General features: G+C 44.0%; 1 long non-coding RNA gene across 2 annotated transcripts; it reads right to left on the bottom strand.

The window, feature by feature from the left end:
- Window positions 1-365: 365 nt before the first annotated feature.
- LOC125701239 (uncharacterized) lies at window positions 366-12836 on the bottom strand. 2 transcript variants are annotated; one of them, XR_007380184.1, is made up of 4 exons: window positions 12619-12836; window positions 2196-2358; window positions 1363-1504; window positions 366-695 (listed from the first exon to the last, which is right to left on the bottom strand). It is a non-coding gene; the product is annotated as an uncharacterized LOC125701239 (long non-coding RNA). The 2 variants fall into 2 exon arrangements; XR_007380183.1 differs by having other exon boundaries at window positions 12615-12650.
- Between the last annotated feature and the right edge of the window lie 3261 nt (window positions 12837-16097).

Genomic DNA, 16097 nt, shown 5'->3' with positions numbered 1-16097 from the left:
GAGCCTTTTTCTACTCAACATTGCATTTAGATAGAAAAACAAAACAAATAATGCTGTCAAGATTTCTAGCAAATACATTATAAAGGGCATTAGGACATTGTATAAAGAATGGAAATGGACCTGCAGTAGAAAACACACTTTACTTTTATGACTTTAACTTTAAGACATGAAAGGCAGTTCATTAATGATTAGAGGGATACAGATGAGCCATAACAGTCTATATATCCTTATAAATTATATACAAGGAGAGCTAAAAGACAGCAAATTACAGGCTCCAGTTTCACACTACTTCTTCCCTCTTCACCTCTACCTTTCTGTTTTCCAGCTCCGAGAAGGCAATTAAAACTTGTGTTGGCCAGCTTAGTCAAAACTAGCTATTTTAGGTGCATGGTGTAGATTCCAGTTGGTCTGGAGCATGACATCCATCCCTAGAGACACACATCATGACAATGGCTGGTACCATCAGCACCAGAGTGCTACCAGTGCCAATATGTGCACTGGCTTACCCCTCTTGTTGAAGGATCCTCACTCAGAGAGTTTTCAACCACCTGAAAAGTGGTTTCATTATGGAGCTGGCAGCCTGGGAGCATGACACCACTGTATTCCCCTGAGATGTCTTGCCACAAGACGAGCTCCCACCACTGCCTCACTGAGCTCTGCAAAGGAGATGTGTGCTGGGACACCAGGGTTGTGCTCTGAAAATAAAGAAGTTTTATGCTTTCCATAAACATTTTAATTCAGGGGGCTTTGTTCCTCCTGCTTTGTTTCCTAATTTCTAATGCAGAAGACTCTTAGCTGAAGTAATTCTATTTATGGCATCCTAAACCAACGCTTGCATTTCCTGGCAGAGCCGGCTAAAAGCGCACGCACAGCCCGTTACTGCTGACAGACAAGTGACGTAATTAACTCATTAAGTCGCAGTAAATCAGTCTCCTTAGATCATTTGATCTTATGCAAAAAGACAACTCATTCATCAAAGAATTTACCTCCCTGTGGACAGGAAGGAAGGGAAGAAGGAAGAGGGGCTGATGAGGAGACAAAGCAAAATGCAACAACCTCCTCAAGGTCATGAGAAGCCTGCAGGACCACACGGCTGAGCTCAGCACTAGATGCCAGCTCAGGGACCTGGCGCCAAGCAAATACTGCCTCTAACAATCAGACAACCACACACTGCACATCAGGAGGCAAACCACCAGTTCCTTTCAAATTAGAGAAAAAGGAGGTGGTGACTCCCAGCCCTGGCTGCTCTGACAGCTCAAACTTTGACTTGCCTCTTTAGAACAAGGCTCACAGAAAAGGTTTTTTTGTGGTGATCTCTGACTCCAGCAGAGCAGCTGAAGAAGAAGCAAGTCTCATACTCACCCTATTGCTGTGATGAAGCAGGAGGAGAGCAGCTGAGTGCTTCCCACCAGTTGTGGGGCCCTTACTGAAGATGGGGCCCTTACCCCAGGAGGCTGCCCCATCCTTTTCTCTCATGGGACTTCGAGTGCACAGGTTCTCCAGACTGAGTAAAAAGAACAACAAAAAACAAGGGATCAAAAAAAGAAACAAATACATTAAGCAGTTACCACAGCAATTAATTTGACCAGTAATTAAAGAGCAAAACGTTTTTCCTTTGTTCTTCATGTGGTTTCCTTGAGATGTGAAGGAGAGGGAGGAAGAGACAGAATGACCTCCTCTAGAAAATGCCAGTGTATCTTGCTTTGCCCCTAATCACATTATGGTCACCCCAGCCCTGCTGCAGCCCAGTGCCAGCACTTCTGCACTTGAAGCCCATTCTGCCTTTGGCCCTGAGGCTGTGTAGAGTGAGGCTCAGGGGTCTCATGGATAACCTGCAGCTCTGGAGGCCTCCCAGTGCTCATCTGAGTCCCTGCTGCAAGACAAAGGGGAACAGCACAGAAAGAGAAAGCTTTTCTCAATACAGGAGCTTTGCCTGAGATTCAGATGCAAGTAATTCCTGCTGCAGAGTGGGCAAACCCAGTAAGAAAGCCAAGGTAGATAAGTCCAGGAAAATTACCCAGAGCATTCTTTCTAACCGTGGCAGCTCAAAGTAGAGAAGCAGCGCGTATGCTACACATCAGTCACCAGCTGTGTTTTTAGGGAGGTCCTGTGATAATTAACCATTACAGAAGTCCTGAGGCCGATATAATGCAGCACAGCAAAGCAGTCTGGAAAACCTCACAATCTTACATTACCTTCTGCAGTTTCCTTGGGCTGCGGATGACACACAGGCACCCACACTGAGGTCAATGGATCTCCAGGGCTTCTCAAAAGCTGCTGTTCAATTGGCACCTCTTGATTTTGGAGCCGACTTCTCCACTGCCTTGCTGTGCGATGCTCTCTTTATGGAGTTCTTACCTTGGGGGAAACGGGTTTTATTGCAAAGTCAAAAGGTAATTTTGACATAGACTCCATTACCTGTTTATAATTAAAACCATAAAATCCCTTTGTAGGAGGCTTAATAACTTCCCCCCACACCAGAAGAGGTTTTCATAAAAAGACTCATTAGAAGTATTCATAGCTAATGCTGTAAAATGAGGAGAAATATGTAAAATTATTAGGACTTATTTCAGCATTTTAAAAAAGGCTTTTTTTTTTCCCCATTCATTTTTATAGCTCAAAGGGATACAGAAATGGCAGCCAGTCTTAACCCTTCTGATCCTCAAACCTTTTGTGGTTCTAATATTAAGTAAAAAGGACTTTAGTACAGAAATTAGAAAGAAACAATGTGATTACACTCTCAGTCTGAGCCAATCCTGAGCCAGCCCTTGCACTTGAGGAGCGCTGTCAGTCCTTCTCCATCTTTGAGGAACAGAAAACAAGCAAGGAAAACTGCAACAAAACCTTAAAAACATGGCAGAAAGAAATCCAGCAGAAATCTCAAGCAAGCTTTCTAAAAACACTTGTGGGAATCACAGTGTTTGAGCCACATAGCTTCATGACCCACAGGCATTGCAAAAGGAGGCTGAGCAAGCACTACCCTACAATTATCTTTATGTTTTCTGTTTAATTGTCCCTTCAAACAATCCTATCTCCAGCTCAGCTTTTCAGCTCATGTTTTTTCTTTTTCCCTTGCCCTAAATAACACATCCTCATCACCACAAGCACTTGGTAATGTCACCTTGGCAGCAAATTATGTGTGCAAATGAGATAAAATTGGATAACTTAAGTGCTAGCACAGTGGAGGTCAGTCCCTGCTTGTGCTAAGTTCAAGGGTTAATAGGCAAGTGTCATTGTTCCACCCTCCCATACAGGAGTGATCTATTTAGAGTGTGAGGAAGCCCAGTCCCTTTGGAGCCTGGCATAAAGCATCCATTGCCTATAATAGAGATAGAATGAGCAGAGCCACTCTTGGAACTCAGGATGTTTGAAACCATCACCTGGGGAACAACAAACTGAATTCTGCCTCTGCTCACAGACTAATCACTATGCAGCCTCATTTAACAACAGAATTATATCTTTTTCCATTCTTTCTACATAATCACCGATTTTCTTAAATTTGCCTTCTCTGCCTGCAATCATGTCCAATCTCTCTCTATTTCTTTTTCTTGTTTTCCAGTCAGAAGTGCTGACTCATGAAGGAATTGAGGCTAAAGAAACTTTATTTATGTCAAAGAAATTGATCCCTGATAATTTAAAGCCTTCCTGTACCGCTGTTTATCTTATGCCTCTTACTCCATGTCTTTGTCCCACACCTACACCGTGGCAGGTGGAGGGCCATGCATCTGTCAGAACAGCAGAGCTGTCACATTGCTCACTTTTGGCCTCCTTGGCCTGGATGCTCCCCTTACTTTATTAGCACAGTTCTTCAGAACTTCTGACAAAGCAAAATATTCCCCCCTGATGCCCTTCCTCATTTAATCTAGTGGCACTTCAAATGTCTTTTTCAAGTTGTAGCGACCTCTCACCTCCCTCCTTCTGCCACCTTTTTCCTCACTTTTTTTTCTTTCTCACTTTTTCCCCAGATGGCACTCGAAGCCCACTTCTCTGTCGAGCCTCTGGCCTTTTAGTTTCCTCCCTATGTCACTTTAGCATACAAATAGCTGTTGCTATGTTAATTCCAAAGATGGTTCTCTTCCCTTCAGTGCTGGCTTACTTCTAAAGTCCTTCTAAACCATCTTATCCCTGCAGCAGTGCAGCAAACATGACTTACTTTAGCACTCAGCACCCCTTTGTTCAGAATCTCCTACCATGACTGAGGGTTTCTTGATTTTGTGCTGCTCTCCTTGATCTCAAGGAGTTTCTACTCCTCCAATACATACCTCTTGCCACCTTTCATTTTGTAAGGCTTTATTTTCATAGCCAATGCAGCATTGGTCCCATCCTTTCACACTTACAAGAGAAAGTCAGCCAAACCAATAACTGCTGGCGGTTAGCATCATCCATTCTTTCCCCACAGGATCTCTTTGCTGTGGAATAGCAGAAACGCGATCAGAGAACAGCAAGGCCATTAGAGTGGGCAGCCCTGAAAGGCAGCAAACCTGTCCTCCCTGCTAACTGATGCAGCACATTAGCTGCTCCCAAGCAGCCAGGGGATGCCACAATGACGGCTGTAAAAAAATGCTTTCTATCTCATTTATCTGTCCCTAACATGGGAAGGAGCCTTGTGGTGTTGGTTTGCTGCTTGCTGCTTTTTCTCTATTATTTGGAACTCGCTCTTCCAAAACTTCAAGGCAATCTGCCTTGATGGATTTCACATCAATTTATCTTTCCCTATACCTCAACTCCCTTTTGTACGCAGCCTGTGAAGTCTTTGTAGAAGGGGTAACGTCCTCCTGCTAAATGTGTATTTTACCCAGTTTGGCAGCACCTGGATTCGGATATGGCTCATGACTAGCAGTGGTGCAAGTATGATGAAAAGCTCTCTACAGGTGCCTCTGCTCCTGCTGCATGTCTGGTTTCAGACTCTCTTGGGAAGAACCCTGGAGAATCCATACAGAAATCTGTGATTGATATATTACACTGCAAGAATGGGATTTATCAGCTGTACACAATAAAAAAGCAATCACAGTGGGAAGGAAACAAAAATTATATTGGCTTAACAAGGCTGGCAACGGGGGAAGAGACATTCAAAGACAGATTAAACAAACCAGTCATGTTACAACATTGCTTTTGCTCTGTGTTATTTCTAGTTAGGGCATTTATACTTGTTTCTAAAGAAAAGAACATTAAACTGTAATAGAATACAGTAAACACTAGAGGAAAGTCTGAAACTATTTGAAACACTACACAGCTGCTGTTATTAAGTATAGGAGAAAGTCCAACTTGCTAGGAGGAATTCAGAACCTTTTCATGATGAACTTGGCTTAGCAATCTGCCTCCTGCATTGAGCAGCAGGGAAAACTCTCACACGTGTGCTCAACTCAGCTGCAGGCAAGCATCCAAGGATGGACTCATCAAATACAGGAGGGATCGACACGTTCAATAAGGCTGATAGATCATTTACAAGATGCTGTGAGATAGAATATGCAGTAATCACAACGAAAGCACAGCAAAATGGAGACAGGACAGGTATGAAAAATTGCAGTCAGATTAGTAATTTGTCATAGACTTACAAGGAGTTTACTGAAGTTGGAGTAATGAAGCAACACGTGCTTTCTGTGTCTTCAAACCAAGCTCTCCACTCAATTTCAGGAGCTGAACAGCAGTGATAATTGATGAACAGCACAGAGAAGCCTTCTCATGCCTTTAGTCCTTGATTCTATCCTTCCAGTACGAGAAAATTTCCCCAACAAGCAGCTTATTGATTGTCCATTACACATTTTTTCCTCTGAAATTGTTAGAATGCCCTCCAGATGTCAGACACAAGACACACTAAACTACAAGTTGAGCTAGGGAAAAAAGGCAGCTTTTGGACTCAGTGTTGGATCTGACACTTCAGAACCCAGAGTCGGTTTCTACGTCTAGAATCAACGACTCACACCATATCATCCCACCTTGCTGAGCCTCCCCACTTCTATCAGAAAAGTAAGACAAGGCCAGCCTCAAACTTTCATGGCCTTTTATACAGAGAGCACTTAACAGAAACAAACAATGTTTTGGGACTGCAGAGATGACTAATACAAAGCAATAAATAATAATAATAATAATAATAGGCAAAGGATCTTGTAACATCTACACCGTGTTTACAGTCTTGGACAGCTCTATATTTTCATGTTTTGTGTTCTGCTTTTGTTTTTTTGCTTTGAAAATTTGTCCCATCCTTGCAGTGGATCCTTGCCAGAAAAAGTTCTGCCCCTCTCAGCGCATAGGGATGGCAGTTCCTGCCAAATCAGCCCCTGCCCATAATCATGTAAAAGCTGCATTCCCCACATCTCAGTCTGAGGCCAGCACTGTTGCACCAGATTGCATTTATCCCAGCTTACTTATCCCAGCCTCACAGCCTGGTGCAGCGCCTCATTACTTCTGTTCTTTAAGAAGAATACACACGAAGACAATGGATAAGAAACATCTCATTTTTCCACACAAAGGAAAGCGAAAGCCCAGAACAAACAGCTTCCGACAGGATCTGCAGTGAGCTAAGGGCGACGTGCATACAAATGGTGCCTAATTAACTGCTTAAGGACAGATTAGTTGCCATATGTTGCCAAGAATGATGGGTGTACTTTCAGCGCGGAATTAATCGATAACAAATATGCCATCTCATGAAATACACACCAGGGAGATGAGCCGTCTGCACCCTGGGGAGCAGAGGAGGGAGCTGCTGTGGCCAAGCAGGAGATGAGCAGCGTGAGGGAAGCATGGGGCTGCAGGCACTGTGTGCTGGAGCTGCAGGTGCTCGTAGCACCAGTCCCAGGGGTTCAGGTAGCATCAGCAGTGACAGCACGGCAAGAGGTTTTGCTCCAGTGGTGATAAATGGCAACTACTCTGCAAGTTACGCAGTAATTCAAGGCAATGCACAAACTAAGAGGGCTTCTGCACATCACTTGACCTATCAGAAGATGCCAGGAGTGAGAAAGAACTGCATCTGCATCATGACCTATATCTCCACCCAAGCCTTTCAGCAAAGGAAAGCTTTTTGTTTGACTACTGAGGAAAGGGCAGGATGCCAGGCGCTGCTGCCCCTTGGGCAGGAGCCCACCTCCAGTCCTCACCTCTCTCCGCTGCTCCCTTTGCTACACAGAAGCAAACCCTGGACAAATAATGGTGTTGTGTGGCTCAGAAAGACAACGGGCCACCGTTCAGCAGGGCTGATGGCCTGTCAGCAGGAAGGAAGGATGGAGAAGGATCACGCTTCTGAGCAGCAACAAGGCATTACAGCAGCTCAGCTGCCTTTTCCAGCAGTGCCTTATTCTGCATGCGTTAATCAGGAGAAATCGTTTAATCTTTCTCACCTCCTTTTCTCTAAAATGGGTTATTGATATATCCCATCTTTGCACGGTTTGGCATGGCTAAATCCATAACTGGCACTCTGTTGCCATGGTTACGGGACCTGTGGGACTCTCCAAACGGGTGCGTGCAAGGAAGAAATGCAAACTGTAATTCTCATAGATCCCCCACTTTCTAAAATCCCAAATTGCATCAGTTGAAGGCCTGAAGCAAAGTCCCTGCAAATCAATGCAAAGATTCCACTGTGGTACAGATTGGTCTGTTAAAGTCTGAGCTTCAATATTTCCCAAGAGAATTCTCATCACCTGCTAAAACTGGCAGCCCTGAAAGCAAGCAGAGCGTTGCCCCAAAAAATGTTGGAGCAGCAGATTATTCTACAAGCCTCATACTATTGAAAATGGTATTATAACGAAGAGCAGCTAACAAAGCAGTCACTGCAAATGACAACAGCTCAAGTGACCCTGTCCTTTTTTAGGAGCAAATTACAGAGTGCTTCAATTATATCTGAAATGGAATAATCATGAATAGAAATTGAGAGCTCTCCTTCTGCTCTTGCCTGGACCTCAGGAGAAGCCAGAAAAGCAAGGAGATCGGTTAGGAGTTAAACTGAAGCAAAAAGAAAGGATCCTCCTGCCTTCGCAACCTTTTCAATTCCTCCTCCCCACACAGTTTTACATGGTGACCTCATGATCTGAATCTCACACTGCTTTTCTGCACACACAGAAAAGTAATATGGCAGTGAGTGCACAAACAACTGCACCTTAGTGCCAATCAGCACTTGAAAGATAAGCAGGAAATAGCATTGACAGCACTGGATGATGCAAAAAGATACTCCTGCATAAAGATACCTGATGCTGAAAATGCTATATGACCCACAGAGATCTCTGGCTTTGGTAGGGCTCTGGAAAATGTAACTACAGAAGCCTGAGGAGCTAACAAATGAAAATTACTGGGGTAGAAAAAATATACACCTACATTAGTGCAGAAAAATGTTAAAGAAACTTTTAAACCAGAGCCAGGAAGCATCTTACTATTGCCCTGGAATGGACCATTGAGCATCACAGCAGCACCAAAATGTATCCAGAGTGCGGAGAGGAAAATTGAAAGATACAGGGGAAATTTCCAGGTAGAAGACTTGGCCCTGCAAGAGCCAAAGCACATTGTAGATGCACAGAGTGCCTCTGTAACAGAAGGTGACATGATCTGGCTATAAATTTAGCCTTTAAAAACCCACTGTTCTGTACAGAGGCTGCATGGTCTGAAGCAGGTTGGAAGCCAGCCCTACATGAGCAGTATGTTACTTCTCAATTACTGGCACTAATTGTGGTTGCCAGTTTGTCACCACTGGGATCATGTAGTGGATTTAAGTAGACAGAAGCATTAATAAACTGAGCTCCATCAAGTAACACACTAGTCTCAAATACCTTCAAAATTATTGAAGTCAGGCATCCGATTAACTCCAGAAGGCCGGGGAAAAAGTAATTACAAGATCAGCAAAATCCCACAAAACTGCCGCTTTTTATTCAAATGCAACTCTATCAAGAAGCTTCACACAGCAGACAGCGTGCCATTTGAAACACTCTTTGCAGAAAGAAAAAACAAACATGCTTTTTAGAAGATAAGCCTTTTCGCAGTCTTCTTTATTATCATTACACTAATTATTCTGGGATAGTCATTCCTTTCTTCTTCAAGAAACAGAAAATTCAGAAGGAAAATGCAGTGCGGTTATTTCCTCTCTCCCTCATCCCTTTTCTTTTGAGAGAATGGTTAAAGGCTCTCTCTTGGAAGTCTAGAAGTAAGACACTGCATACAGTCAGACAAGAGATTGTCACTTATATTCAGTGTTTTTACAAAATCCGGTAATTTATAGAAAAGCAAAGTTCTTCAAAATGACCTTTTAGGTACTAGACAATTTACTTGAAGTGGGAGAAAGAGGAAAAAAAATCAAGAGGACTTTCTCATGATAGTATGAAGTGCACTTAGTAAGAGAAAGCTGTTGAAAACACTTATACTCTATTTTAGGCCTTTCTACTGTTGCCCATCACCATGGTATCAGAACATCTGAAATGTAAAGCAAATTAGCGAACTCTGAGTCCCTGTGGAGCTTCTGTCTCTCTCTCATTTTTGGTGCATGCAGAATCCCATGCCAAGTGAGTCCACGTGTGCTTATTTCCAGTCAGGGTGAAAGCAGGGCTGCATTTTTCAGCAGTGCTACATATAAGGATGGACCTACACCAGTTTCTTTAATTAGCCAGATTTTGACTTTGTTCATTTTGTACAGAAAGTATACTTCACCTCCACAGCTGGGCTCTTTTTGGACATGATGGCCATAGCCACACTTCAGAGCAGTTAGTGTTAGTTAGTAAGAGCAGTTAGTTTCTCTGAGGCCTAGGTAGATGGCCTGAAGTACAAACATACACTTTATTTTAAATACCTCATTTCTAGGTATGAATGGGTTAATTGCTCTCACTGCTAATTCAGCTGAATTTCTCAAATGGATGTGAATTCATGACATACACTTTTTAAAGCTCCTTTCTTTCTTTTTTTTTTTAAACAGAATTAAAACACGGTGCTTGTCACATTTTGTGTCTCTCCCAATATGACAGCCAGGACCATCACTGTCACAAGTTACATGATGTAGCTATTATTACAGTGAACATTACATCTCAAATGATAGGATTTTGTGGTCATCTGGTTGCACTGTGCAAAACTATGTTTAAACAGATCTAACAACGAAACATTTATAACCATTACATAAAGTATAAATGAGATGAAAGAACAAAGTAATGAAGGAGATAAAAAAAACAAAACAAAAAAACTTGGGAACATTCTCCAGTGCAGCTGGCAGCCTCACAAAACAAGTGAGGCTGCAGCAGGCAGAGCACAGCAGGACAACCCCTTCCCTCGCCTGGCCAGCAGCACTGGGTCTGATGCACCCCAGGGGACAACCGGCCCTTCTGGCTGCCAGGACACACTGTGACTCGTGGACAACTTGTTACCAGCCAGAACCCCCAGGTCCCTTCCTGTGGGGCTGCTCTCCAGCCCCTCGTCCCCCAGTCTGTGCACAGAGCCAGTGCTGCCCCGTCCCAGCAATTAAGAAAACCAAACAACTAAGCAATTTGAAAACACACAAAGCCTTCTAGTAGTTTTACAACCTTCTTATATTGTGGTGCCCAAAACAGCGCACAGTGCTCGAGGTGAGGTCACAGCAGCGTGGAGCAGAGTGTGACAGCCCCGTCTCTTGTTTCTGCTATAGCTCCTGGTTAGAGCTGTGTAGATGTTGAGAGCTGCTCTCAAGGTCCAGGAGGTCTCTCGCAACGCTGCACAGCCTCCAGGCCACTCAGCCCTGGGGTCCCAGAGGTGGGGTATGGTCTTATGCTGACAGCGTGTAGCCAAGGTCATTACCTGGCAATCAGTGTAGCCCATTGCATCTAAATAGTCAGCACGGCTCCAGTCCCCATCAAATCTGGTTGCATTCACATCGCTACATGCTCCTGGAAACCAAACTTATGTAAATAAATTATTCCACTGATTGTAGAGACTGACTTAATGCACAGTCGGCTGTATGCTATGAATGCAAATTTGCTGCTCTAAAGAATCAAAAGCAAACTCCACAGCTGCTCAGCAAATCCATGCACACAGAAGCACTCCTTCCTTCTTCCACTGTAACCCTTCTGCTTGGCCTTGATCAGCTGCATACAGAGCTGAGTGCAATTTCCAGAGACACAGCAGACTGAATTGCTGGCTCAATCCTCTGCTTTAGGACGTGGGAAAATTAAATGTGACCATCTGATCTACAGTAAGGTTCCCTTGTGTATGCGTGATCTCTGAGCCTCTACATCCTGCATGGAGATGAGCTGGAGCAGAGGGGCTGGGCAACCTCCACCCATCTCCCACGACAGCTGAGGGAGAGTCCCAGCTGTGAGTGTTCCCTTTGAGGGCTGGTGCACAGGATGGTTGGCAATTTGCACCATATTTCCAAATGACTGAGCTGTGATTGATCAATATTAAGGCCTCCTTTTGGAGGAGCCCTTCAGGTCTCACACCAAACCATTCTACCAGCTGCTTGTGGCTGCTGGGCTGAGCACGCCAGCACCACGTGGCTCAGGTTCAGCGTGGGAGCTGTAAATATCAGTCCACTGGGGCTCACCCCCTCCATGGCCACACAGGGTGACTGAGGACAGCAGAAAATTCAGCATTTCAAACATTTCACTTCAGGCCACCAAGTTTTCTATTGCAGCTAGTCTTGTATCTTCACTGCAGAGCTTTGGACAAGCTCTGTGACAAATCACGTAATCCTTTTATATCACATACTCTTAAATACCACTAAATTCAATATGCAACAAACACTTTTCACAGAACAAGGGAACAATCAGTTACTATAATTAATATATCCACTGAAACTATTAACAGATCAGTATTTATTTCAAAAAAACCTTCGGAGGGTGCATGGAAAGTTACCTTTAGAATAGTTTAGCCTAAGGTTTTTACTATATAATTTTTTTTTGGACTACATGTAAAAGCAGTGTCTATTTAAAATAATTGCAAAGCTAGTATAATTTGTTCAGTATCACCACAAAATAAGTCCAAGGAGAAAGAACTTTAAAAAATTTAAAAAGGAATGAAATCAATGCCTTGAAGATAAATGTAACTGAAAAAAGTACAAGACAAAATCATTACTCAAGGAAGACAAGGCAAATTATTATTGCTTTGATGCATACAGAAAAGTATCTTGATAACTACAAGGAAAACCAAGGTATTGCCATTATCACTGAAGAATATGATATCAAAAGAGAACTTTGCCCCTGCATTCTGAAACCTTGAATAACAGTGATTTGATTGAGCTGACCTCAAAAGAGGGTGACTGTGCCCTGGACCAGAAAGACACAGGATCTGATGAATGCACAATCAAGGGTGCAGCTCTGGGAGAGCTCCCCAAGGGCAGAGCCCTGCAGCTCCACACAATGTCATCAAGCAGATAACCACCGATCCATGAAGCCAAGGGGATGCAGATATTTCTGCACGTCCAACCAAGATATCAGCCTCGGCATAACAAGGTGCTAAGAACAGAATTTGAAGATGACGAGGTAAGGAAAGCCAAACACCAAGAGTAAACTCCACAATAAAACAAAGCATTTGTACAGATCTTTTTAAAGGTGATAGAGAATTTAAAGGGAGGTTATAGAGAAGATGGAGAGAGGTTTTTCTCAGAGGTGCACAGAGAAAGAGCAAGAAGCAACAGGCACAGCTTGCAAGAGGAAACTCATTGGACATAGAATACTTACTCACAGCAGTAGGGCATGACTGGAACTTGTCCCAAAGAGCCTGTGACTTCTCCATTGTGGAGGTTTTCAGAAGTGGATGGGACGAGGACTGCAGCACTCTGATCTAAATCTCGAAACTGGCCCAGCTTTAACATGGAAGTGGGGCGAGAGGCCTCCAGAAGTCCCTTTCTGACCTAAATTAGTTTGTGATCTGCTTTAGATGGATGGAGGGAAACAGCCCTGTGCATGCATAGGTATCCACCTTTTCTTAAATACTTTCCAGGACACCAGATCTCCTAGTTAGATTAGACCAGCTTTAACAGAAAAGAGGCCCAGGCTGAAGGACCTCACACACCCAGCAAACTCAAGCATCTTACCTTAAACTGCAGCCTGCTGCTTTGGGCTCAGCATTTCCTGCAGCCCTTTCCTCTCATCTGAAACCCTGCAGGGCCCAGCTGCTCTCAGCAGGACCCCAGCTGGCTCCATGCACCTGGAGCCTCCAGCACAGTGGTTGTAAGGAGACGGGACAGAAGCTGCCTGCTTCTATGCAGTAATTCTATAGTAAGGAATGGAGCGACTTCTCTGTTTTGACACTGGATGTGTTTGTGGGCATCCAGACCTCACAGCTCACTCCTGCATCCAGGGAGTGGAACACTTGCTGGTGTAATCAGTCCCCCTGCCTCTTTACAAAACACTGCTCACAGATTGTTTCCTGTGGTCAAATAGCAGCCAAGCATTCTAAAATATCAAGCCATCCATCATATTCAAACGTTTCCAAAATAAAAGGTAAACTAAAAAATATTGAAAAAAATCAAGCAGCTTCAGCGGTGAGAAAAAGTGTTATTCAATATGTCCCAATCCTCAAAGCAGAGGAGGGGTACGATTATTATTTCTCACCCAAACATAAAGCTGGAGAGACACAGAGCAGGACTAATATTTTGCTGTCAGTCTGGCTTCAGACTGACAGCAAACCTTCCCCATTTTCCTGCCCAGGTTCCCCTCTCTCCCTGCACTGTGTGTGCCTTATCTCAGCCACCCCAGCCCAGCTCTGATGCCGCTTCCATGCAGACACAAACCATTTCAGGGCCACTTCTCACTGCCTGAGGTTAGGCAAAGACACCTGTATACGTGCAGCACTGAGTCTGTGCTCACCCATCTACTCATAGCACTGAGGCAATGTTTGGGTGATTTATCAGACTGACCATGGGCTGCTGTCACAGGAGGTCAGAATTTCCTTAAATTCAATCAAGTGCCCATAGAAACATTCCCACACTGTCACCTGCCTGCCTGATGTAAGCTATGGGCTGAAAACGTAACAGGAATAGCAGCAAGAGGAGGAACAGAGGTGCTGCTTTCTGTGTCACTTCTCACTCTGCCCAGGGCTCACGACGCTGGTTCAAGCTCTCAGATCCATTGAGGAAATCTGTGCAAAAAGCACAAGTGAGCTCACTGTGTTCATTTGCACAGCCTCACTTTTTCAGCTAATCACAGAGCTCATGCTCGCTTTCCAAGTTTGCTCATTTTTTCACCTTAAACCAAAATCCTGCTGTTGTTCCAGGGCGTCCCTTTGTGTAGAAAGGCTACAACCCACGCTCTGCCCCTCTTTCCAGGTTTATGCCATGAGGCAGCACTCTCCAGGACTTCCTGTGGTGTGTCCTACCCTTAAGATTGCACAAAAGAGATTTGAGGTAAAGAAAAAAACAGAAAGAAAAAAAAAAAAAAAAAAAAAAGAAAAGGAACAATCCTTGTTCTACTGCCAGCACAGAATGGCACAAGGCCACCAGAGACAAAGTCCAGGTTTGCCCCTTGCCATCTGGGATCTCTCCCAACCAGCAGCAGGCTGGCTCAACCCCTGCCCACTGCCAGCCACCACCCGCTGCCAAACACAACCCAGCTCAGGTGCTTGGGTGAGTTTTGCTGTTTTTTTAATTGTAGCTCTTGCTCAAAAGCTGGAGAATGGTGAGGGGGACTGGGTCATGATGAAGCACTGCCCCAAGAGCTCTTGCTGTCCAGACCACGGTATGTTTTATCAAATATTTAGGATTGCTCTTCAGTTTCAATACATTTAAGATTGGAGGAAAGCCAAATGAAGGGTCTAGGGTTGTCTTCCCAGCTCTTTCCTTGTGAAAGCAATTTCCTTTATTGGCATCTTTGAAGCAAAAGTAATCTTTCTGAGGGAGATTTGGCAAAAACATGGAAGATTTTTATAGTTATGGGGCCAAAGGTTTATAAAACTCCATTGCAGGCACTGCATTTCAAGGTAATAGGTAGCTATACACTTACAGAATTAATAGAAGGAAAGCAACCTGGGTTTTCAGTAAAGTGAATAGCAGAAACCTTTGTTTGATTTTCAAAATTGATTTTCACCAGTGCTTTCCCTTCCTAATGCTCACACATCAACACCAAAAGGAGCCATGATTTGGAAAACAGGGATTTCAGAAGGCTTGCAATGATTTAAAACAAAGAATAGTGCTGAAACATCATTCTTGTTTACCCACCAACCCATATAATGCTAAAATTCCCATCATTAGCATCTGGATACAGACTGTTCAGAACAGCAGCCCAATGGCTTTTCCCATGAGTCCTTTCATGTGTAGTGAAGAGCTGGGAGAAGCGAGCAACAAAAGGAAAAACAAGGTTGTGGCTTGTGCAGAGTCTAACGTTTCTAACCAAGCAGAGCAAATTAATACCAGCAGAAAATGAAAAAAAGACTCCTATAGGACAGGAGGCTCAGCAGAGCCCTCCGAGTGCAGATATGGGACCCCATATTTTCTGGTGGAATCAGCTCATTCCCTGACCACGTGTGATGGAAGCCAGGCTGAGCTGTCAGCCAGCAAGTTTTAAAGCTAACCAACATTCCCATCTCCAATTGTTGTTCACACCTGCAATTGGAAGTGTGTTCAAAACAGAAAGCAGGCAAATGATGGCAGAAGGGTTTTATTTCTTAGCACTTGTGCTGTGGGGACCACGAAGCTGGGACAGGATTTGAGCAACTCGTGGCAACTGCATCTCATGGAGGAAGCCAAAGCTCTCATTCCTTCTGGACAAAGGGAAACTGCTGGATTTGTAAAATGCTATTGTTTATATTCTTTAAAAATAAAACTAAGACATTTTCTGCTTTGGCCATTGTTAAATCAGTACACTGAGTTGAAAGGAGCAAAACTGTGGCTAGCAAAACTTTGCCTGGAGGAAGCTGTTCTGTTGTTAACTACATTGATTAGTTCACTGTTAGCATCTCCTTCTCTCCTGATGTGACTGAAGGGGCTGGGGAATGCAGAGTGCCTCAGTGACAACAGCATCAGTGGCATCAGGCATGCACAAAGAGTGGTATGAGATGCTGTGGCACACCAGCACAGCCTGCACCTTACCTCCTGTCCAATTAGATATTGTGTCTCTATGTTTTAAAGTATCCACAGTCAGATAAATACACGTGCTTCTATTCAGTACCTCCTTCAAATGGTTGCCCTACCTCCACAGCTGCAGCACTTCTAGCTGCCACTCTCA

The sequence above is a fragment of the Lagopus muta genome, chromosome 16 (assembly GCF_023343835.1).
Source record: "Lagopus muta isolate bLagMut1 chromosome 16, bLagMut1 primary, whole genome shotgun sequence".
In the NCBI taxonomy this organism is placed as follows: Eukaryota; Metazoa; Chordata; class Aves; order Galliformes; family Phasianidae; genus Lagopus; species Lagopus muta.
The sequence above is the reverse complement of the archived record's forward strand: the minus strand, read 5'-3'. Positions and strand labels throughout refer to the sequence as shown.